At 36.8% G+C, this 23,806-nt stretch overlaps 1 protein-coding gene across 3 annotated transcripts in view; it reads left to right on the top strand.

Annotated features, from left to right (window-relative positions):
* The window catches only part of GALNTL6 (polypeptide N-acetylgalactosaminyltransferase like 6), a 460,275-nt gene that overhangs the window by 128,300 nt on the left and 308,169 nt on the right, over positions 1-23,806 (top strand). Inside the window, exon 1 of one of the 3 annotated variants that reach the window (XM_027635756.1) lies at positions 13,363-13,391. The exons of the other annotated variants lie outside the window; for them this stretch is intronic. The gene's annotated coding sequence lies outside the window, so the exon portion shown is untranslated. Of the gene's footprint in view, positions 1-13,362; positions 13,392-23,806 lie in introns of those variants that run through there. 3 annotated transcript variants of the gene reach the window in all.

Below are 23,806 nucleotides of genomic sequence, written 5' to 3'. Positions count from 1 at the left end.
AAGAAAATATAAGCACATATTAAACCCCACAAAAATCATATTTAGAAACCTCAAAGTGCAGAGTGGAACCATAAAAAGGGATTTATGATGTATCACTTTTAATTCTGATTTGCAGTCTGTTATTATGATATAATCTGTGGTTCTCTTCGGGGAACAGCAAACAGCATCTGGTAGCACTTTGGATTCCCTCCAAACTGCTTTGAAATAGATGTGAATATAGTAAAGTAGTGTGAAGCATAGGCAGCTGGTGCACGTATCTGAACAATGAGAAGTTCTTGTTTTTCAGGGTATTCTGTTCTTTACATTCTGGTAAAGTTTATTGTTACAAATACTGAGTTTAAAACTTAAGTAAGCTTCTCATTTCAAGTGCTGTAATACTGTTTTGCAGTGTGAATGTGTTCACAGCTGTCATTGAAGGTTTCTGTAAATTGGATAAGGAACTGCGGAGGCCAGCTGAGCTTACCAGTCAGTCTTGAGCACTGTGTTGGAGTGATGGAACCATTCTGAGGCTGTGTGTCCTTTAAGTTCACTCTCTCTTCAAAGTGCCATTCATGCCACAGCATCACAGCCAGGGAAGTCTGTCTGGGGATGAGGCATCATAGGGAAAGCCCACCACAGCTGGCTGACTTCTGCAGCTACAGCAGCCTTTAAAGCCGATAACTCAAACTCTACTGACAGAAAATCCACATAACCTTTTGCAGATTGATGTTAGCTGACTCCGTCATAGTTTAGGCTGATGCAAATGAGTTTGCTCCTGAGAATAAAATAAAACTCTTTGGTTGTGTTTTCACAGTGCAGAATGCAAGCTTACATATACCATTTTTTAGTTTTGGCTTTGATAGGTGGCCGTTGGTGGCTAAGTTAACATCAATAAACAGTGTTGACAGCGCAATAGATGCTGCTGAGCGCTCAGTATCTAGTTACGTGTGCTCCAGAGGGCTTCACTCTGGAGTAGCTCTAGACTGGTCTCATGGACTGAATGCTCACTAGCTGTTAGCTAGTAGAAGATCTGGAAAAGCTCAGATCTGTGAGCCTGGGCAATTAGTTCCTGTCTCTCTCCACAAGTCTATATAGATGCAACCTGGAAGCCCGAGCAGAGGAATACTACTGTGTAGGTATACACATATACCACATTTTCCTTCCTTGCCTCCCTTGGTATTTTAAAAAAATATAATCACTTCCTTTGGAAAATTATATTACAGTTTAATTAACCTAAGTGTTATGAAATGCCTTTTAGTGTCCTGTCCAATTTCTTTAAATTGTGTCATACCTTTAATTATTTCTTACTTACAATAATTACATACAAGTAATTATTCTCTGCTTTCTGTAAGATGACAGTGCTTAAATCTGTATAAAAGATTTATCTTCTGCACCATATGTGATTATTTTCAGTTTATAGTTATTTACTTTAAAAATATGAATAATGAAAAAGTGATAAACAAGTATATAAGTTATGTAATTATGTAGCAAGTAAAAGCTGATTTCCACCCCGAAAACTTCATATAGAGTTTCTTATATTTTCCCTTCCAGGAAGTCTCATCTCATGCTTGCAGCATTTTTATTTTTGTTTAATGGTTTATTAATAGTTGCCTCACATAACAATCCTAATTGCCATTTATTTGGCTCACTCACTGTGCTGATCTCCAGAGATGCTGATGCCTATTCAGTGACTTGATGTGAGTGTCCAGTATTGGAAATAAGATTCTTTATAATGAAATCCCTATACCTTATGATTTGTTTTTACGTTTTTAACTTCCAACCTGCTTGCTTAGATAAGTGCCATATAATGCAAATCAAAAATTCATGATAAAATCCATGATAAGAAGTATGTATAGGATTTTTCAAGCCTCTTAGTGATAGCTCTGTTCTCTAAAAGTCACATTAATCATCAGCATAAATAGAACAGTTAAACTGTTTTTTGCCACATATGTCTTGTGAAAACACTTATAAGCATAGAAAATGTTACATTTGTGCTCATAGTGAAGAAATGCAAAGTGGTTATTTAATTATATGAAATGTTACAGAGAAAGACATCAAGAAAGAGCTATATTCTTTCTATATAATTTTGTATAATGCTTTTGTCAGTCAACTGTCTCACAGATTTATAAAGAACTTTCCCATCAGCAGAATTATTTGATTATTTTTTGGTAAGGAGTTGGAGTTCCAAGAATGGCATGCAAACTAAAGATTTCATGAAATCAGTCTTTACTTGTTATATGAGAAATAGTAAAATAATTTACTAGTTAAAGCACACTTTCCTCATCGGCCTCTTAAGATGTTCTTAAACTGGGAAACATTTTCTGTGTCTCTCCTATACAAATTGTTTGCTCTGAAATGTTTTTTTTTCCCTCTCTTTCGTTGCAGGACATTTAATCTATTAATGGTAGGGTCAAATCATTGAGAACTTCAGTCTCTCAGCCTTTGTGATTTGGAGTGTACTGAACAAGAGATTCACTTAATTATTTTTAAAAGCAAAGATATACACAGTGATTGGGAATATTTGTCTATACAACATAAGTCTGCTGTAAAGTAATTTGACAACAGAACACAGATCCCTGTTTGAAACGAAGGGATTTTTATCAGTGCCTGAATGTGTGAGAACGTTCACAAAGCACTCCCTTCACAGAAGAAAAGAGAATAAGCCTTTGAAAAGCACAGTCATTAGTTTAACTTTCCAAAAATAGATGAGTGTATTTGTTGTCTCTTATTAGGGAAGCAGAGTGACTGAATCCCAGCTCTTGTCTTCCACAGTGCTCTTGTAGGAACAAGACATTTTTAGTTACGTTTTTACTCTTAAAACCCACCCACCCATGTGAGAGTGAAAACTAGACTACTTCCCTTTAATGCAGTGGAAGGCTATCTGTTCCTAAAAATCTTTTAAAAATATATCAGAGATCATTAATAAAGGATTTCTATTTCAACTCTGCATTCAGAGCATTAGCAGTAAGCACTAGCTGGATCAGTACCTTTGCAGTTTGCCCAGTGACCCAAGCAGAACTGGTCCTAAAATGTGTCGGAATATCTTGGGTGGAGACTTCTGTAGGATTCTTTTTCTTCTTCAAAGCTTGTTGTTTTGGGGTTTGGTTTTTTGTTTTTGTTTCCTACATATAAAGCATGCCTGCTTATAGTGTGCTATTATTAATTATATAACACCAGAATGAAATGGAAGCTAGTAAATCTTACTTGTGACAAAAAAAGAAATTGCTTATACTTTGTAAAATTGTATTTATGTTTGTTGCACACAAGCAGTATAAGACATGATAGACTGAGCAAATTATTTTCTTCTTTTAAGTACTGTGAATTTCTGAAATATAGCAGGAACATTTGTAGGTTTAGCAGTCTTTACCCAATTTTTAAGTTAAGTGTTTTAGGTTTTTGCAGCCCAGAAAGCCAACCAAATCCTGGACTGCATCAAAAACAGCGTGACCAGCAGTTCAAAGGAGGTGATTCTATACCTGTAGTTTGCTCTTGTGAGACTCCACCTGGAGTCATACGGTTCTGTTGTTTCCAACATGAGAAGGACATTGAAGTCCTTGCTGGAGCAAGTCCAGAAGCGAGCCACGAAGTTGGTAAGAGGACTGGAGCACCTCCCCTGTGAAGACACACTGAGAAAGTTGGGCCTGTTCAGCCTGGAGAAGTGAAGGTTGTGTTGATACCTCATATCAACCTTCAGGGACCTACAGGGAAGACAGAGAGTTACTCTTCACCAGGAGCTGTAGTGATAGGACAAGGAGTAATGGGTACAAATTGAAAGATATTAGGAGTAATTTCTTTACTGTAAGAGTGGTTAGACACAGCAACAGGTTGCCCAGGGAGGTCGTGCCCCAACCCTGGCAGTGTTCAAAGCTGGGTTGGATAAGGCCTTGAGCAACCTTGTCTAAAGGGAGGTGTCTGTGCCCATGGCAGGGGGAGTTGGGACTAGATGATCTCTGACATCCATTCCAACTCCTTAACATTCTCTGAATCTATGATTCTGTGAGAGTTAATAGCAACATATTTATTCAGGTTAGCTGAAGTAATTTAGATAATTTAAACAGATTAGCTGATGACATTATTATTAAATTCTTCAGATTCATTATTACAAGTATTGTTTTTCTGTAAATCTTAAAGTATTTAAGAGACAAATTTGCAAAAGGGATGCTGTTGCCTAAATGTCCCTGCAGGCATCTAAATCAAGCATTTAAATGTCAATGTATTCATACCTCACCTGTCAAGTACTGAGAAGAAAACTGCTTTGGATTTTTAGCTTCAGATTCCATAGCTGTATAAGTTGATAAATTGCTACTCCTCAGTATTTGCATGTCTTACAAAATGTGGCCAGTGAGTTGAGCTGCAGGGAACCTTTGCACTGGTGGCCTTGTTTGTTAAAAGAGTGGAAACTCAACATGGATGCTCACATTTCTTTTTCCATGGCGATATGCAGACAATGTCCTAAATGAACTGATGAGAAAAGAGCTGCCAGAAAGATGATGTAAAATGGTTTTGCTGAAAATATTTTGCTGAAATATTTGAGAGACTGGAGTCATTCTTCCTGCCTTTCTCTATGGGTTTTACATTCAGGTTTTCATGTTAAACAATTGACTAGTCCTTTCAGAGGCTTTCATGATGGAGCTGTTCTTTTAGAATTAAGTACTTAAATGTCTTTTAAGCTAGAGAGAGGAACTCTGTAACCTAGTGATTAAGGCAGCCTTTTGGGATGGGAGAACAGGCCTGCATATTCCGCAACAATGAACATTTCAGTATTCTAAATTAAGCATTCATTATAGCAGGGTCTTGAACTCAGTTCTCCATCCTCCCAAATGAATAACCTAATCGTGGAGCTATGGCAATTCCTGTGTGTTCACTGTGACCGGGGGGTATCTCAGGATTGCTTGTGGTGCCAGGGAGATGTGCTTCGAGAGTATGAGGATGAATGCAGAGCCTGTTACCAGAGCTCGCTGAGGCAAAGTGGAGAGCAAGTATTCAGATGCCCTTATTTAGTGGGGTTTTGAACCCTGTGCTTTCTGTGATCTCACATGTGCCTTGCAACTAACAAGTGACCAGGTAAAACAGCATCTCCGTCAAACCTGTTTTGAAAGAATCTATGCTGATTAGAATTGTTGCTGCTTCCATGAGCTTAATTTTCAGATGGAAGCTCAGGACCCTGTTTCAGAGAATTTCAGAGTTAAAAATCAGGATAAAGGCCACCTTCTGCCAGAAGTGAGCTGCCTGAGCCTGTAGAAGGGAAAGAACTCAGCTTTCTTGACAGCCTTTTATAGTGACTAGCAGAGATGCTCTGTGCTGAGTGTGTTGACTGTAGTAAACTCCTTTCCTAGGCATGTGCTTCTCCTTATACATCATGAAAGTGTAATAGTCATATATATATCATGACTGGGCTTCGCGAACGAAGATTTGGGAAGGCTTTATATATACATAAATTTGTCAACCTTGTCTAAAAATAGAGGTATATTTTGCAATTTTTTTTTAAGAAAAATTATTCATTATTTTCTATAACCTTCATGTTTTAAAATACCACACAAAAAAAAACCTCTGTATGTAATTTTCCCTATCATTTAGACCAGTAAATTAGTTAACTGAAGTAATGATAATTGAAAGTGATTTGTATGGCATAAGTGTATGCTGCTTTGTGAAAATAATTGCAGTTCTTGTGCCAAATACTTTTAAATCTCCACTTGATTTTTAATATTTTTGACAGAAGGTTCCTTTTGTCAGCTTTAACAATTAATATTGTAATAGAGCAATCTAGGAACTTACATAATTTAGCTCAAACACTTTATACTTTAATACATTGTAGAATTTTACATTCAATTAGTATAAGTAGAACTGATGAAATGTCTGTTAAGTTTGTTCAGTATTTCTCAATATAATTTTTGATTTTAAATGGCTTATGACACTACTGAGTATAGGGCATAATGGTTGGAATTCCTAATGTGAGATATCTGCATCAGGTTGAATATTTGGAGAGACATTTTCAAGCAAAATGCATATTTCAGAAACCTCAAGTAGAGAAAACAGTATTTTGCTTATTTGTGCATACTATTTTACTTTAAATAGTCTTACTGTCCTAGTTTGAAGCAGGAAGGTAAATTACTTGGAGGAGATTTTATCAAATCCATCCTTTTTGTCTGCTTCATAGGCCCAAATTTGGACAAGTTTTAAAACTTTTATTAATACCACTTTTTGCATTCCCAATGACAGTGTTTCAGTTCTTCCTGGGTAGCTAAATCTGTTTGTCACTTAGCATCAGTAACCTTGACCACTCAGTGGAACATTAGAGCAGAATCCTGTGGACTAGTATGTTGGAAACATGTCATGAGGCAAGCTTAGAATTGAAAATGTGGCACACGAGATTTGTGTCATAAGTGACATGGGAAAAGGAAGGAAGAAAAATGGGTACAAAATCTGATAACATTAGGAGATAGGTATGGGGGATAGAAGCTAGGACTAGGCTGACAAAGAAAAGGCACCAGAACAAATCAAAATAAGGAGTGGGAAGAGAATACGTACAGTTTTTTCTGGTGATGATCACTGGGCTAGGTGAGGTGTTTTGGAAACAGGGAAGTGAAAGTGGGATGAAGTACAAATAAGAAAAGAGGCAGATGACTTTGTGGAGTCTTGATTTCACCTACATTGCTGCAGATTATATTTGGAAGGTATTGTGAATTAATTTCCTTCTCTCCCTTACAAGATCTGATCCAAAGAATAGTCATTATGCACTGAAGATCGTTTGCATTCCAGACAGTACGAAAGAACGTGTTTAAAGTTCAAGAATAATGTTACCTTGTAAGCAGGGCCACAGTAGACATGGAAAGGAAGAGATAGAAGTGAAATTACTTTAACTTGATGAAATTTATCATCAGTCCCTCCAGTCCTGTCCTTGTCTCTGGAGAGGTTAGGAACCATTAATATTAGGTATATATTCAAATGCGTGAATGGTACTTTATTGGCTGATGGTTTATTTGATTGCAGATGAGGATGTAAATATATTTACATGACAGAGATAATAGCTACAAGGTGTAGGTCTTTCAGCATGAATTTTAATTTGGTAGAGATATCTATTTTCTTATTTGATTTTAGAGATACACACTTGAAATTGATTATTTGGAATGTTAATGCTAGAGGAATCTCAAAATAGTTTAAAAGAGGAAATAACATCTGTCTGTGTTTGTGATTTCCCGGAGGATGCAAACATCTCTTTTCCTTGCCTAATTTCAGGGGTAAGTTCTAGCAAAATTTCATCAGTAATAATTATTCATTATCTTTAAATGTAGCGAGGGCTTTGAGAACCAATTTGACATCTAATCTACATATATCAAATTCAGCGAATATGATTCCTTAAGATTTCCTTGAAATACAGGATTTGGAGGGGTGAGTTCGTTCATCTTTCTTCTTCACTTGGGAATGCTGGGAATGGTTACCTGGCAGAAGGTAAACAATACCTTGATAAACCCATACTGCCATCACCTGGAAGCAAAACTGCACATTCCCTTGCTATGAAGAGTTTTGTGGGAGTTGGGCCGCTTCCCCTCTCCTCACCTTCTCCTCCAAGCTCAAGTGATGAAGTTGTTTTTATTTGATGTATATCTGAAGCTATACTTGATAAGGTACCTAAGGTACATTTCAAATGGCACATTTTCTGAAGTCATAGAACCTAATTTTATTTTAAAAAAAAGATACCTAATATATGTTCATAAAAATCTCATTGCTAATGAGGAGGCTTTAACCGTGATTGATAATTAGCACTATTGACTTGTTGCGGTGCCCTACATAATATGTTTCCTGACAAGACATCACAATCAACTTCTCTGAATGTTTAGTGTATAGTCTTGTTTCTTGGTTGAGTAAAGTTTTCCGTAGAAGTTTCTTTTCCATAGAAGAGGTAGGAATTGTTTTTTTTCATTGTTCCTGTCTGTTCCCTGTAAGTCTTTGGAAGATACTAATTTTGCAAGTGTTGAAAGTTAGGCCAAAATTGGTGCCTTTTGCATTGTAACATAAGATCTATTGTAAATATAAATTAGCTAAACTGCTAATTTTCAATTAGTTCGTCATCAGGCAATTTAATAATGGTGCTTTAGTTTGCTGTTTACAGCTTTAGACAGATTCTCTTTTTCTCCATTATTTTTGAGCCCTGAAAACTAGAAACTTTTAATAAATAAGCTTTTGAAAATGAGCTGGAATATTTTTTTAAAATGTGAAGGAAGCATTTCATAGTTGATTTAATAAACACAATTAATTCATTATAGGTTTTTTTTAAAAGATAAAATGAAAGAGATCTGTGCATTCAAAATCAATACATATGGGACAGTATGTCAGTGGGCATTAATTCAGGTCCTGGAAGACAATTTAAGGAAAAATTACACTAAGGATGAAAAAAACTGAGTCTTTAAAAGAAAACTGCATCAGTGTTCCAAAGCATGGAGTACAGGTTTCCCAGGAAAGCTATGAAATACCCACCTTTGGAGGTGGTTCTGGGCACCTTGCTCTAGGTGGCACTGCTTGAGCGGGGGTTTGGACCAGATGACCTTCAGAGGTCCCTTCCAACATCAGCCATTCGGTGAATCTGTGATAACCATGTGTTACCTGTATTGCTTAGTGGCTTGATTTTTGACTGGATAAGGTCCTTGAAAGTCAAAAAGACAGGTGCAAAAACCCACCACATTTAATTTTATTTATTTTTAATGACCTAGCTTAACCAATATTCATGGCTTTTATTTCCTTTTGCAAGAGTTCAGAGCACATATGAATCTAATTCCACATAAGGAATTAATCTCTCTACTCTCATTAGTCTTGATTTTCTCAGTGTCTTGCAAGTGAAGCAAATACAACTGCAGCCAGATCTTGGTATAATTTGGAAAAAAATTTAGTTTACTTTACGATTTATTTATTTGGGGGAATTGCATAGCTCAAGAGAATGGTAATGGGATATATAATCTATCACTGTGAAATAACCAGTGTAAATAAAGTCACCATGATTAGTGATCAGAGCGTTTTTGGCATTCCAGGGGATCAGTGAATACCTTTGTGAAATGATATTGGTCTCAGTCCAGTTCACAGAGTTTCAATATTGTTTTTTTATCTCAGGAGGCATCAGCATTTGCTGACAGTTTCTACCAACAGATCAGGGACATGTGCAGTCAGTCTGTTTGAGAGAAGAGTTACAGATGTGACATAGGTATATTTTGATGCTACCTGATGCTGTATCCGTATAAAGTTGGTTGTTTCAGGGTCACCAGGTCAGATGTTTGTGGATTTTCTTTGTTTTTAAAAATAAGTGTGGTACTAATTTTAAGCAAATATGTATAATTTTAATGATGCCTTATCTTAAGGTCTTCTATTATAACAAATCAATTTAATTTGAAACAATTTAGTTACAACTTTATTGCTAAGAATGTTTAATTGCACACACAAAGCTGATCAGTATTCCAAGCTTCTCTTTTGTATGGTAAGTATCAGATATTTTTAAACTCCATGTTGCTGGTTCCCCAACTATATACTGTCCAAACAAGATACTGTTTGCATTGTTTTGGACTGTGCACAAGGAGAATTTCAGCGGTCAGTGGAAGCTCCTCCATTATGTCTTTCTCCTCATTCTCAATGTTAACATTTATGCCTACTTCCCTGGTCTGTCCCCCCTTTCTTTTTCGTGCTTGACCTTCAGAGGTCTTAGACCGACTTTATTACCACTACCTTGAATATTACTTGTACATTTCTTTTGTGTGGTTTGTATCCAAAACATACACAGTATGTGAAGATTTTTCGTATTTCCACCATTGTGTGCTCAAAGAAAAGAGAAAATAATAGAAATTTTAAAGTTTTTCTGCAGAGATTTTTGTGATGTAAACAAAAAGGTTAATCTCCCTGTATTTTTCTGCCCTCTGTGATATACACATAGTCGTGTACTTACCAGTTGCACTTCTTAGTTTCTATCTTGTTTTGTACTTTCCTTACACTGACTAATTCTTTGCTAAAGTGTGTTGGCCAATAGAGCTTTGTCCCTAAGTTGATTCAGGCCTGTGTAGAAGCAGACAGTTAAAAAACATTGCTTTGATCACTTTCTTTTAAAAAGAAATTGTCATTAAACTCTGTGTGCCCCAAAGTTCCATAACATCCAGGACAGTAATTTGATTTTTTCAAGCATCCATGCCATTTCATTTTGTACCAATACAAACTTGCCTTCATACCTGTAATCATAGAACAATAACATGGCTTGGGTTGGAAGGGACCTTAGAGAACATCTAATTCCAACCCCTCTGCCAGGAGCAGGGACACCTTCCCCTAGACCACGTTGCTCAGAGCTCCATCCAGCCTGATCTTGAACACTTCCAGGGCTGGGGCATCCACAGCTTCTCTGGACAACCTGTGCCAGTGTCTCACCACCCTCACAGTAAAGAATTTCTTTCTAATACCTAATCTAAACTTACCCTCTGTCAGTTTAAAGCCATTCCCCCTTATCCTGTCACCACATTTTCTTGTATACAGTTTCTTTCCAGATTTCTTGTAGTCTCCTTTCAGGTACTATAGTGTATAGGAGTGAAATAAAGTTTATTTAAGCCATCAAGGCAGACTACTCATAATTTATTTTTTTTTTGTGAATTAAGTTACAGCTCATATTATATGATATTTGTGATTCAGTCATTGTATATCTGAAAAAAGGTATGGTGCTCTTCATTTTCTTGAAGAATATGTTCATTTCTTTGGAAAGATAAAGCTTTTCTTTTAAGTCCTTAATGTGTGACAGTCTTGCAACTGTTTAGCTTTGAAAAGAGAAAGTCAATGCCATGCAAAATGAACTAAAAGGTCCTTGAGAAAAACTTACTGTGTCTTCTTTACCTAACTAGGATACAGGAACCTGTGGGAATTGCTAGTTTCAAATATCTTCTGTGGATAAACTTCCTTTACGTTGCAATAGAGTGCAAAATAATGCCTATTAAAGGGACATTGAAGTGGAATTCATAACTGATAGTTTTAATTATTTTCTTATTACTCTAATATTGGATTTGAAGAAAAGACTGACTAAAAAGTGAGAGTAATGCTTCAATCTGTCTGTCTACTCACAGTTTTCTAATGAGTAAAAAAAGGTAAAAGCTGTCAAAGTCATCTTGTTGGCATCTCTTTCTTATATAATTTTAAATAAATTCTCTGTATCGACTAAGTGTACCTAATTAAGATAAAGCAGTTACTATACTTTTAGACATAAACCCCACACTTACGTAAGCCCACACATACAGACAGTCCTCTCCTAATCAATGTCAGAAGCAGGGGAGGATGAAAAGCAAGACAGGTTTTTGTGGTAGTGGAAATAGGATGAGTAATAGCAAGATTACTATTCAGAGAAACAGATTAAGCTATGGGGGATCAGGCTGTGGGAGACAGAAGCAGCTCTGAGAAAACTCCTCTTTATATTACTTTTGTGTATACATAACTACAGTGCAGCTGCATCACAGATTTTTTTAATGTATAACCTCAAACTCTAAATATGAAAATAGTCTAAAGTGAAAGGCAAGTCTGAAGGATAAAATCACCTTTAAAAAAGTGTCCATCCAGCAGTATATAGCTTTTCATTCATAAGATAACATAATGATCTAATTTACAACATACACTAGAATAAAACAGTAAAACGGGTATTGAAATTATGAAGAGTAGTTCTGTTCTTAACAGTTACCAGTGCACAGTTGCACACAATTCACCTACCAAGTGCCTCATGTCTTTTTTTGTGCTTTCATCATAACTATTTCTGATCTGCCTTTCAAACTGACCCTTTTGTGGAGTCACATGTTTAATGGACATTGTAGGCATTTCACAAATGAATTATATTGTCACTGGAGTCTGTGCTACTGTTCTTCTAATATCTGTACTTTTATGTTGTATCCATGGCTGTGAACTACTTGTGTTCTGGAAAGTCTCCATGTTAATAAAACAAAGTGGAGCACAGACTAAGCAATTGAATATCCTACTAAGAAGCACTTTATGGTGTTGGGAATAGTGTTTTTAATTGAAAAAGGAATGCTGAATAAAAGCTGCAGCTCTGTTTCTTAGAGGTGCTTTGAAGTGTCATCTCTAACGTTGTCTTTGAAAAGCCTTGACATCCAGCTTATGAATGTCAGACTTCACCATTACAGCAGGCTCATCTCTCTACAACTTAGTCTTTGTTTGGAGTCAGGCATTTGTTGAGGGGTCTTCTAGCCTTATTGGTCTTGTTTTGCTCCTGATGGTCCATTTGGACTCCATTCTGCAAAGAAACATACCATTTGAAAAGCAAAATGGGATATGTCCCTGTTGCTCTGCTGCTGACATTTATCCAGTTTCCTGTCATCAACTCCTGAGTAAATGGCTGTTCAGAGTTAATGGTCATGCTGGTAGGAAACATATTATTCCTGTACATTGGAGCTGTTAAGTGTGGAAAGCTCTTGATTCTTCTGTCACAGATTCCCAGACAGAGAATGTCTGCTACTCATCAAGTTTCTGATCCAAGATAGGTACTATAATTTGCATAGAGGGTTGTAATCATAAATAGCTCTCTTGTATCAAAATGAAATTCAAGCCCCCTATGCCTGACCAGTCTGTCAGTGTCCTGTTGTGGGGACCCCTCAGTGAACAGTCCTGCTGGATTGACCAACAGCATAAGGGAGACCCCTCAGTGGGTCTTTCCACTATTCAAGTGTGTTATCTGCTGCTGGTGAAGATGTTCCAGTGCCCATGGAGGACTCACACTAACCGTTTGTGGAATAACACTCTTCATTAATAGAAAATGGTGACAGGTTAAGGTTTGAGGGCTGCTGGTGATAGTATCTGACTGCAAAAACAGATTCAAAGCAATACGCAGACAAGCTCTAGTGCCCAATAAAAGTATTCAGTGAGCTTAGAGTAGGATTCTTGCCCAAAGGCGTACTTGTGGGGGAAAAGACAGGTTCAGCCCTGACTGATCCCAGCAGTTACAATGGAGTCTTCCCTAACTTTCCCCCCATTGTCAACTTACTTTTATGCTATTTCTTTATGTTTAAGTGGAGCTTGAGTGACTATAGTCGTGAACACCATTGTTACTGATTGGTGTAAAATTTTCTCAGTTTGCTTTTAAAGACACAGTCAAAAAAATACAGGGTGCATGCTCAGTGGGGGGTGGTTGTACCTTGGAGGTGGGTAACTTTGGATTGGAGGTGTGCGTTAATGTTACAGTTAGGCTTTAATGAACCAAGTTCATCCAAAGAGAGAGATTTTGCCACAGTTGTTGGCTCAGCAGCAGGGCATCTTCTCTTATCTCCCTTGGCTGACAGGTGCTGTGCAGTTTATCAGCTGAAAAGTACCATTGAGTTCCCCTTCCTGCAAGGATTTCCACAGAACCTGGTCATGGTGTCTCTGCTCTGCTCCACTCTCCGTTCCATCCCTCTTAGCAAGTACTTACTGTTGTATGGGAAATCGTCATGGAGCTGCCAACCACATTCCGTCCAGGGAGTAGCAGCTGCATTTTACTCTGTAGTTTCCATACTGTTGTGGACAGTTACTAACGTCTGTTAGGATGTGAATCTAATTTCTCAGTTTCTTCTAATTTTACCCCAGCCATCTTTCTACACCCAGTCCAATATCCATTTTCAGTAGGTTTATGGTATCATTGTCTTATTTTATTTGTTATATAATCCTTTAAAATTACTAAGTCTTTTTTTTTTACTCAGTTTGATAGACTGACATTTCTTGCTGCTAATGTTAATAGGAATTAGGTGTAAGAGTTTAAACCAGTGCCTTATCCACTACAGGATGGGCTGAAAAGATCAGGGAAAATACCTAGTGAAAGAATCTATCATGAACTTCTAATACTAATATAAGGGAGTTCTTTCTCAGCGTAGAGGTCTTGAAACATTGGATTTTGCAGTTCTTACTGTTTTCATTTTAGCAAATGTAACTTTTGAGACTGTCCTAAATTTTTAATATAAAGTTTTTAGATAGAAATATGAAAAACATCTTGATGATCATAAAATCACTTTGAGATAAACAAAGGAATTTTTAAGTCAAAAGACTCCAAGGTGCAAAACTTAGAGGTTCCACAATACTTACAGAAAGGCATAATTTATTTTCATTACCTAAAATCTGCATTAGATAAAATGGTGTGGATCATTCAGGAATGTGACAGCTGAGGATAGAAGTATTTTCTCATGAGAGTATAGTAATGCTATCAGAGAAGGAAATAAAGCACCTGCAGAATTCTGATAAAGAAAATGGTGTATATTGATGATTTTAAGTCTATGGGAAAAGCTTGTCTAATCTATCTCAACAGCCACTAAAGCAGCTGAACTCATTATTGAAAGGTTGACCTATCTGCTGTACAGGCTATTCAGTTCTCTGTCTTTCAGGAATGGTTTTAAAGGACCATGGATGTGCTCTATAGCATATACTTCAGTTTCAGCATCACTGAGTTTTTGGTACGGTGATTATTACCAAAAGACCTAAACAAAAAAAATTCAAGTGCAATTCATCTCCTCCTGTGAAATTCTTCAGACACTATAAAAGAAAGTTACTCACTATTTGTATTTGCTCTGTCTAAAGTTCTTATTACAACTACTAATATATGTTATTTATACTAATGTACATGCAAATAATAATATCAATATGATGGTGTATGAAGCTGGTAAGTTTTTCGTTTAAACTATGCTAGAGGTTATTTTGGTCAGATCAAATTCTGTCAGCCAAACACAATGCATTTTCTCTTGTTATTTACTTGTCTTCTTAGGTATAAGCCTGTGGGAATTTAGTCAACCTCAAATAGGATCATGACATCTAGGTCTTGTCTGGGGATCATATGAATTAAATTAAGACAGTTTGAATTACAGTTTCAACTTTGGAATCCCCTTGACTAAATATATTTCAGTTTTATTTTTCAGATTCCAGTGTAAGTAGTATGATATACAGCATCAGAACAGAGCTGAACAGAATTGGTTTTGAAAGGTTAAAATGGTTCCTTTTGACACCTCTGACCTCAAAGCGCTTTGTTTTATAATTATTTTTTTCTATTTCAAGCAATCTGGAATTTCTTTTGTGTTGTTTCAGGAAGTGAACAGTGGAAAAAATGGTCACCATGTTTACATGCATAGTCATGTGTATTTTCACATCACATCAGTTGGAGTATTCCTACTGATGATGTCAGGAGTAGCAATAAAAATTTCTAGGTCAACGACAGAAAAATCTCAATTGGAAATAACATTTTTGTATGTTCACTTCTGTACTGTCAGCACATGTAGGGCATATTCTTTCCTCTTCTTTTTTTTTTTTCCCCTTTACTTTCTGGAGCATCCACTGCATTTGGACTCCACTTTGGAACCTGATCTGCTCATTACTCTTATCACTATATTTACAGGTGTGGAGTTACTGAGGGTGTCCCTTCACTTTCTGTGACACTGTTAGCTGCTAGGTCCTGGTGCAGCTGAGAACTAGACAGAACATCAGTGCTGAAACCTGAACGCGTCCAATGAACTGTATTCTGCTGCATGAATTTACCGTACTTGCAATAATAATTCACTGTGCCCTGTTTATACTATATAAAAATAAACTTAAACATCTATGATACAATGAAGGAATATGTTATTTAACCTGTCTGTTTAGACAAAAGCACATACACAGAAATTAAACATGGACATGTAATGCAAAGTGGTAGTGCAATTAATATGTCTTATTGTCAAAGAATATATTTATGATTGCTTGCTATTCTAGAAATACACATTCTTTGCATCAGCAATATTCACACTGTTATCTTTCTGCTCCAGGACTTTTTACAAGGGCAAGTAATGTCAGGAGAAGGGTTAATGACTTTACGGTGACAGAGGATAAGTTTAGATGAGGTATTAGGAAGAAATTGCTTCTTGTTAGGGTGGTCAGGTACTCAAACAGGTTGCCCAGAGAAGTTTTGGATGTCCTGTCACTGGAAGTGTTCAAGGCCGGGTTGGATGAGGTTTTGAGCAATCTGGTCTAGTGGAAGGTGTTCCTGCCCATGGCAGAGAGGTTGGAACTAAATGATATTTAAGGTCCCTTCCAACACAAACCATTCTGTGATCTTGTCACAATATATAAGATTTTTTAATAACACAGGAAAGCTATTGTGCTTCAGTTTAAACTGCAGTGGTGCATCATCTCTTCTTGCTGAACTATATTATGTATTTTATAGTTCTGTAAGCGTTGATCATGTGTAGATTTTTGTTAGTTTAAAGTTTAATATGCACCCCTGTAACAAAATCTACCAACACTGAACTTGATACTCTATAACAAGTAATTCACCATAGGCAAAGGTCAGGCATAACTTGCAAAATATTTATCAACACTATATATATTATATATGCATATTATATGTATGTGTAATCCATCTCTGTAACAATCTGAATAATTTATTACATTAGAGTAATGTAGGTCTGTTACATAATACAATTTTTAAAGTAAAAAGATGTTTTAATAAAAAAATGCAGTGGTCATGTCAAATAAAGCTTTTGACTATAACCATCATGTTTCAGTAAACATCCTTTGAATTTTGCTGTCTTTACATATTACCAAATCCTCTGAAAGTGAGAGCATAAGTTTAGTCATCCTGAAGTCTGCACAGGAATCCTGTGCTGTGATAAGCTTTAGACACTCAGAGGTGTTCAAGACAGTTTGGAGGAAGAGCAGGCAGAGAGGACAAGATCTGCTAATTAGGGTTGTCACAGCACAAAGTGGTATTATTAGCAGCTAAGTTATTTACATGGCTCCTGTTTAAAAGCTCCAAATCCATTCTCTCTCTATTCCTTACTCATTTGCTTGGCACATCTGAAAAGTAGATATAAGTAAATTCTTTTGACTCTAGTTTAATTCAAACAGAAGGAGTGGATTTAACGATATGATGTGATGTAGTGTTGCATAATTATAAGTAAAAGAAACATAGTCTCAGAGCTGAAATTTAACCTAACTTGAGCAAAGACAAAAGTGATAAAAATCAAACTTTGACCAGAACTCCAGAGGCTGTGTGAGGAAAGCAGCAATAATATATGGCAATTTGAAATTCATAATTCAAAACATGTCCATACGTGTTACAGCCTGGCTTACAACCATGTGGTCACAGGGCTGTTGGTCTGAAGTGTTCCAAAATCCTCAGCCTAAGGAGAGAAGCATTAGGTGTTTCTGCTCTCAGTTTTTGGCTCTTGTAGTCTTGAGACTCTGGTCCAACATCCTTCCTTTAAACAAGCTGACTGCAATGCTTCAACTCTGAAATCCATGTCTTGGGTCTCCCACGTGTCTATCCAATGGTCACTCATGCACACGTTCTCTCAGCATTTGACAGCACTCGGGCATCAAGTTTAACTCACTTTCTAGATACAACAGATAGCAAATAGAATAGGCACAGCAGAGAAACCTTTTAGCAATAGTCAATTTTAAAAGCACTTGGAGAAAGATACTTAAAAAATGTCCTTACAGTTTAAGTTGAGCATTTGGATTGGGCAGAGAGGGCACCTTGCCTCATTATTTTTCAATATATGACATCAATAAATGACATATGGTGTCAGTAAAAAAACATCCTCTTCCTTTAAAAGGAATCTATTTCCACAAGTTCAGCTGGAAATTCAACTCTCTTTCCTTAGTCCCACTCATACCATCTGTGCAAAGAAAATGTACTGCTCCAGGGAACAGATGGAGTCAGTGTGGCTGTACTTTGTTGTGCTGTGGACTTCACATTCTGGATTAGTCACGTTTCTTGAGTAGAGTACTCTTCTGCAGTATAAGACAGCAAGCCCTGTTATGTGAGTTTATTAGATGCTCTGCATAAAAGAAAAAGAAATAGATTTCAGAGTACTATTTGTCAGTCTCCATTCTGCCCCACCAGAGTTTCTGTTTCTGTATGCATTTGAAATGTCATGGTATCTGCTTCAATGCTATACCTTGTAGAGGGCTGGCTAGCAAGACAAGGACATATGGATATAGCTAAAGCTATGGATGAGCTGTTAGAGTATAGAACACGGCCTGTCTAGGCCCATGAGAAGATCTGAGATAGCAAGGCCATGGCAAGGCTATACAGTGTTTTTGTGCCTGCTAGTTGGCTGGTAAACAGGACATTGTGATTAGCAAAACAAAAGCAACTAAGAGCCACCCGTGTCAACAAAAGAAGGGAGTAAAAGTGAAATCAACATTTAAGCAAGAACCAATAATGAGCTTAGCTTTTGCAATATGTATGAGCTAATTATAAAGCATATATTAAGCTGTTAGCAGTGATCAATAAACGAAGTTTGCTGATTCTCATATTGAGCATCCCTCTCTTCCCTCGTCGCGACAATACCTGTGTCTGTGATCATAATTTTCCTTAGTTTTGCTTTTTAATTATATATCTGCCCTGGAAAAACAAAGTCAGCAACTGTTCTAAAAATAAAAAAAAACCCACCACTTGCAATTTGGCCTTAAAAATATTTTCAGTCTCATAAAGCACAGTATTCACCATGCAGAAGTCAGTTTCAAGAGAGATTTGTGATCAAAAGAGTCCTTTTCAGCTTCTTGAACAAGGATACATACAAAAGTTGTAGGGACAAATGCATAAGGATAGTGTGGATGGTATGACAGATGTAGCATTCATCCCTTGAGTGCAGTTGAAGTTTTTGTGAGAGTTTGCTATAAGACTTGATCGAAATTTGCTGTTTAGAGTAGCCACAAAGGAAATATGAAAAAAACTTTGAAGAGCATGTGAGTCATCAATACCTACGTTCCAGTACTATTGCTGTCTAGAGAAGACTTAGCCTTTCTTATTGCAACTGAGAAATTATTTTATGATAAAATTCTACATCTTCTGAGTTTAGGTTAAGTATTATATTAAATTTAAAACATTAACAAAGATATCTTTTTTTTGTAGAAAAAAATGCATTTATTTTTCAATGGAATAAGCTTTCACCTTTTTTAGAGCAGATGGCTTTATTTTTCTTCTAAGAAAGTGAAAATAATGTATTGCATATGTTATTGAAATTGAAGTCTATGTAAATGAGTTATTAAATAGCAAATTTTCAAAAGTAAACTCAGAATATGTAAAAATAAATTTCAAAAGGCATTTAGTTTTTTATTCCAAAATATAACCCATTTAATTTTCCTAACCCTAACCCTCCCTCCTTTAAAATCATACATTCATTATTCTCTGGAATAACTGGAAAATGTTGAGGCTTTTTGATGGTACTTGTCTTCTGTAATAATCATAGATGAACACGCAAACAGATTTCTGCAGCATGCCAGCATATTTTAAAATAATGTGTTGTTACTCCATAATTGTTTCTATGTGAAAAATTTAAAAAGCTGATAAAAATTCTAGGTGGCAACTTTGCACGAGAACAGACAGACACAAAACCACTAATAATGTAAAGATAACACTGCTTTTGTACCATCTAACTAAAATACTTTTTAAGATGCTTTACAATGTTACATAAAACCATGTTTTACATGCTGCTTGAATTAAGCTCCAATGCACCAGATGTCTTTTCAGGCAGATCTTTTCTTGCATGTGCGGATCCTCTTTGGTAATGATGGTTAACAAAGAAAAATACTTTATTAAATAAATTTGAGTTCTTATGACACCCAATACTCAGCATCACTTCAGAGATGCTCTTTAGCAAAACCTTTTAAGGGTGAAGTCCTTATGTTGAGATCACAGTCACCACTCGTGACACTTCTGTAAGCTGTCCAAGAAGGTAACAGGCATTCCAATAACCAGTCAACAGCTTATCTGTGACAGCTACTTGTGGGTTATACGTTCTTGAAACATAGGTCACAGTTTTCCAAAGGCAATTATAATGTCAGATTAAAGTCACAACTTCAATACAGTTGTATACAGACATGTGTCTATTACAGTAAGCCATGAGGATTAAGTAGAAAACAATAAGGTGGTATTTAGGATCAATTAGACACCATGAAGATTTTCTTCTGTCTGCATATGTTTTGACTGTATAGTAGTTGTAGTGCTTTAGTATTTGTGATTAAATTGTTGTCATATGACATTTGTAGTGCTGGTATTTGATATGGCAAGTAAGAGGAAGGTATCGGAAACACCTTTGACACTTTAATTAAATTCTCTCTACTTTCAGTTAATAAGCATCCAAGCTATAGTAGTTACATTGTAGGCTTTATTTCTATGTCTACAAGGACCGTTTTATAGATTTCATTCTTTTTATGATCTTACGTAATATTGCTGTGTTTCATGTGTATTTACTGTAGCAGAATTGAAATGTACTAACTGATGATTCAAACCTTGTGAATTACCTGATGTAATGAAAATTTGTTTGTGTGCTACTCAGTGCTCCACTACACACTACAATAATGCTTGTAGTTTCTTCAGCAAGCATTTTGAGGATGTGACGTTACTGAGATTAAAAATGAAATTTAGAAGAGTTACAGCTAATGTATTTATAATTTTTGTCATGAAGTCACTTAACTGTACTTTGCAGATATGAGTTTTAGTATTTTTTATGATTGTTAAATGTAAATGTTAGAACGGAGAAATTGGATGATGGAATGTGACAGCTGATACTTGACTGCATTGCATTAACACTTTGTCCAAGCAGTGCTTTTATTGCATGTGATTCCCCAAATTATTAACACTTCCATGAACGGTAGCCAGTTGTCACAGAGTGGCCACCATCCTCACTGTGTGGCTCCTGGTCTCCAAAACAAGATGTCTCAATGAAAAACGCCTATATGAATTGACACTTAGGATATTATCATTGCAGAAATTTATGTGGACTAGTTGGTAAGGGACAAAAGAATGGTAGGGATTGTTCTAATGGTTCTCAGTTATAAAAAACCACGTTCCCTTGCCCCAAATTACTCCCAAGCACTTTTCAAAGTGTTAGTGCAGGTATAGCATGTCACCTTTCGTAGTCTGCAATCCACTCTGTCAGATTATTACCCTTTTTAAAAGCAAAAAATTATGTCATTTGTCAGTGCTTTTATGTAGTTCCTCATTTAGTAATATATCTGGTATCTAGACCAGATAGATGACAGGGGTTTTTTCAATATTGATTTGACTTACATGCAGTGCAAATGATTTTTCTTCATGATTTTCCTTTCCCTTGTTGGTTTTATTTTTACCTTATGCTCCCTTTTTATGAGTGAGATATCTTTTGGCAAGCATATTCTGTCATGTCTGGTCTTCCTTTTGCTTTTTAGCAGCTAGTACTGCTTGACTGTAGCCTTGTATTTTCCTTAAAGACTGCTGTTTATGGCATTTGTTTTCAGGTATGTTAATTTATTCGAGCGCATTATAGCCTGAGCAGCATGGTGTTTCTCTTGTAAATGATTCATGTTGGGTCCAGAAGTCAGCTGCCTCTGTGGTTTCACCAGAACTGCTTTGAAGAAGCCCTTAGGTCACTGTAAACTCAGGTGCATTATGAACCACAAAAGATTGACCTCCGTCTATTGTTGCCCTGATTTAGTTCACCCCAGGCTTGGTGCATTTCTTAGGTAATGTTTAACAACCAGTTTGAGCAGATGGTCTGCTATGGGCCCTGCTGGGTGTTGGGTTTATATTGCAGATCCCCATGTGGATGGATGGATAACTCTCAGGCCTCAAGAACAACTTTCTGGAGAGAAGTTGTGAGCTTTCCTTAGTTTCCAGGTCAAAAGGGTGATCTGGTGGTGGTGGTTGGGTGGCTGCAGCTGTTGACTTTTTAGCTGACTTTATGATGTTCTTTCTTCACATTATGTAGCAATTAATTAATGCAGTCATTTTTATGCTAAGTAATAATTAGCATTATATAAAGATCCCACTTAGTGATTTATATTTCTGTGGATAATGTACCTCTAGTTTTCTGGTGAGTTATGTATTTTTTTAAAGGTACTCTCAGGCCTTTTGAACTTGGTAAAGTGAGTAATATTTTCAGTGTAGGACTGGTCAGGAGCAGCAAGTACCCAGCTGTAGGGCTGGGGCACTCCTTAGGGTCTGGTGGCAGGGCACAAGCAGGGCAGCGGATGAGCAGACAGCCTGTGGGTTGAGGACTGGCTTCCAGGCCCATGGATGGGCCTGATTTGGCAGCAGCGGCCACTCAGGTAAGGTCCGGATCTCCCCAACAAGACCCTAGAGGGGGAGCTGCAGCAACCTGACAAGAATATAGTATTAAAAGTACCTTATATAATGCAGCTTTTTAATATATCGATTCATTTTAACAACGGTGAAACATTTAAAGATGACTGTAATGTGATTATTTGCCACCAAGTTACACCTTAGTAACTAAGATACGGTGTTTGTGAAAAATATTTCAGTATAACATTCATAATGATTACATATTATCTAATTTCTGTTTCGAGAGCCACAGTTTTTCAGATAATATGAAGTAATTGACAGAAAGAAAAAAGCTATATGTAAATACAAATTGAAATTAAACTCTTCCAAAAGATTTTTTTCTACAGTGAGTTTTCCCTTTCCACGTGTATGTTAGCTAAGGCAGCTGGTGATTGACCCAAGGACGATTCCTCCTTTAAAGAGATGTAGAAAACATTATTGGATGAAAAAGAAGTTACAGCCAGTTGCTGAAGAAATTGAATGAGTCTTGAGTTGAATAAATTGCTTTAGTTGAATTTCTTACTGAATGAATTGCTTAAGTTGCACTTGCTAGAGATATTGATAGTAGACGTACATCAGAGATTATTTTTCATCTCAGAAGAGACTGTTAGCAATAACTGAAGGGGGTTTTGCCGCCCGTGGTATGAGAAGGACTGGGTTATAGCTTCTCTTGAAGCTCTTAATTCCTCTTCAGGTCAACTTAAGGAGAACTATTCTCACTCATAGTGAGAATTGTGTGTTGAACTGAAATTGGGTGGCAGAAACATTAAAAGCAACTGGTTTTACATTATTTATGTATGGTGCTAAATACAGACGATCTGACAGATGAGTACCTGAACAGATAAATTACAAATACTGCCTTAATTAGTATTGAATGGCAGTGAATACAGAGCAGCTTATGAAAATGAAACTGTGGGCACAGGACTGATGCATATTGGCGTACCTGGAGGTGTGATGAAGGGGGAGCTGTTGCAATGCCCAAGTGATGCACTTTCTGTAGGGTTTGCATGTGCAGTGTGGTCTTGATACAAGTAATCAGTGAAATATAGACCTGACCAAGGGTTATACACATATTCTCCAGGATGAGCAGTGATATGAGGCCTTTACTGACAGTGCAGTTTCGAGTCACCACCTTTCTCAGTGCCATGTCTGTATGAAAGAAACACGGGGCGGGGGGAGCAGGAATGCATGGGTCTAGTTGACTGTGTAAAACCCAACAGGCGTGCTTAATGTATAAAAGGATGTGGATAGAGAAAATTGTGTCTTACAAAATTTCCAGACCAATTACAAGAAAAATCAGAAAGCTGAAGGGTTAATTCTGGTTTAAGGGCTCTATATGATATCTTGTTTGAAGACAAATTGAAAACATAAGGCTTTTCTTTCCATATCTTTAGGGACATGCAGGCTTGCCTATTGATCCAGTATTTGTTCAGGTGTCAGCATGTCGATTACTGTTGTACCTTTCTCGCTGGAATTGACGAAGAACATGGAGAAGACTACTGCCTTGCCTATGACACATTGTTGTCCCTAATATAAAACATGAAGCATTCTCTTCTTGATTTTAATCTCCAAATAGCTTGGAAATTACCCCAGCTCTTTCATTAGGTCTTGTAATACCAACTCTCATCAGCCCATGGAATTCAGGCGAAACCATGATCTCCCTTTTGTGTAGGTACCTGAGAGGAACACAAGGTAAACTCCTATGAAATAATTCCTTAAGTAAAAAGAAAAAATCTTTTGTTGTGATAACTGATTATTGAATTTAGCACTAGT

The sequence above is a fragment of the Corapipo altera genome, unplaced genomic scaffold (assembly GCF_003945725.1).
Source record: "Corapipo altera isolate COAL_440 unplaced genomic scaffold, ASM394572v1 22b, whole genome shotgun sequence".
Lineage (NCBI taxonomy): Eukaryota > Metazoa > Chordata > Aves > Passeriformes > Pipridae > Corapipo > Corapipo altera.
The sequence above is the reverse complement of the archived record's forward strand: the minus strand, read 5'-3'. Positions and strand labels throughout refer to the sequence as shown.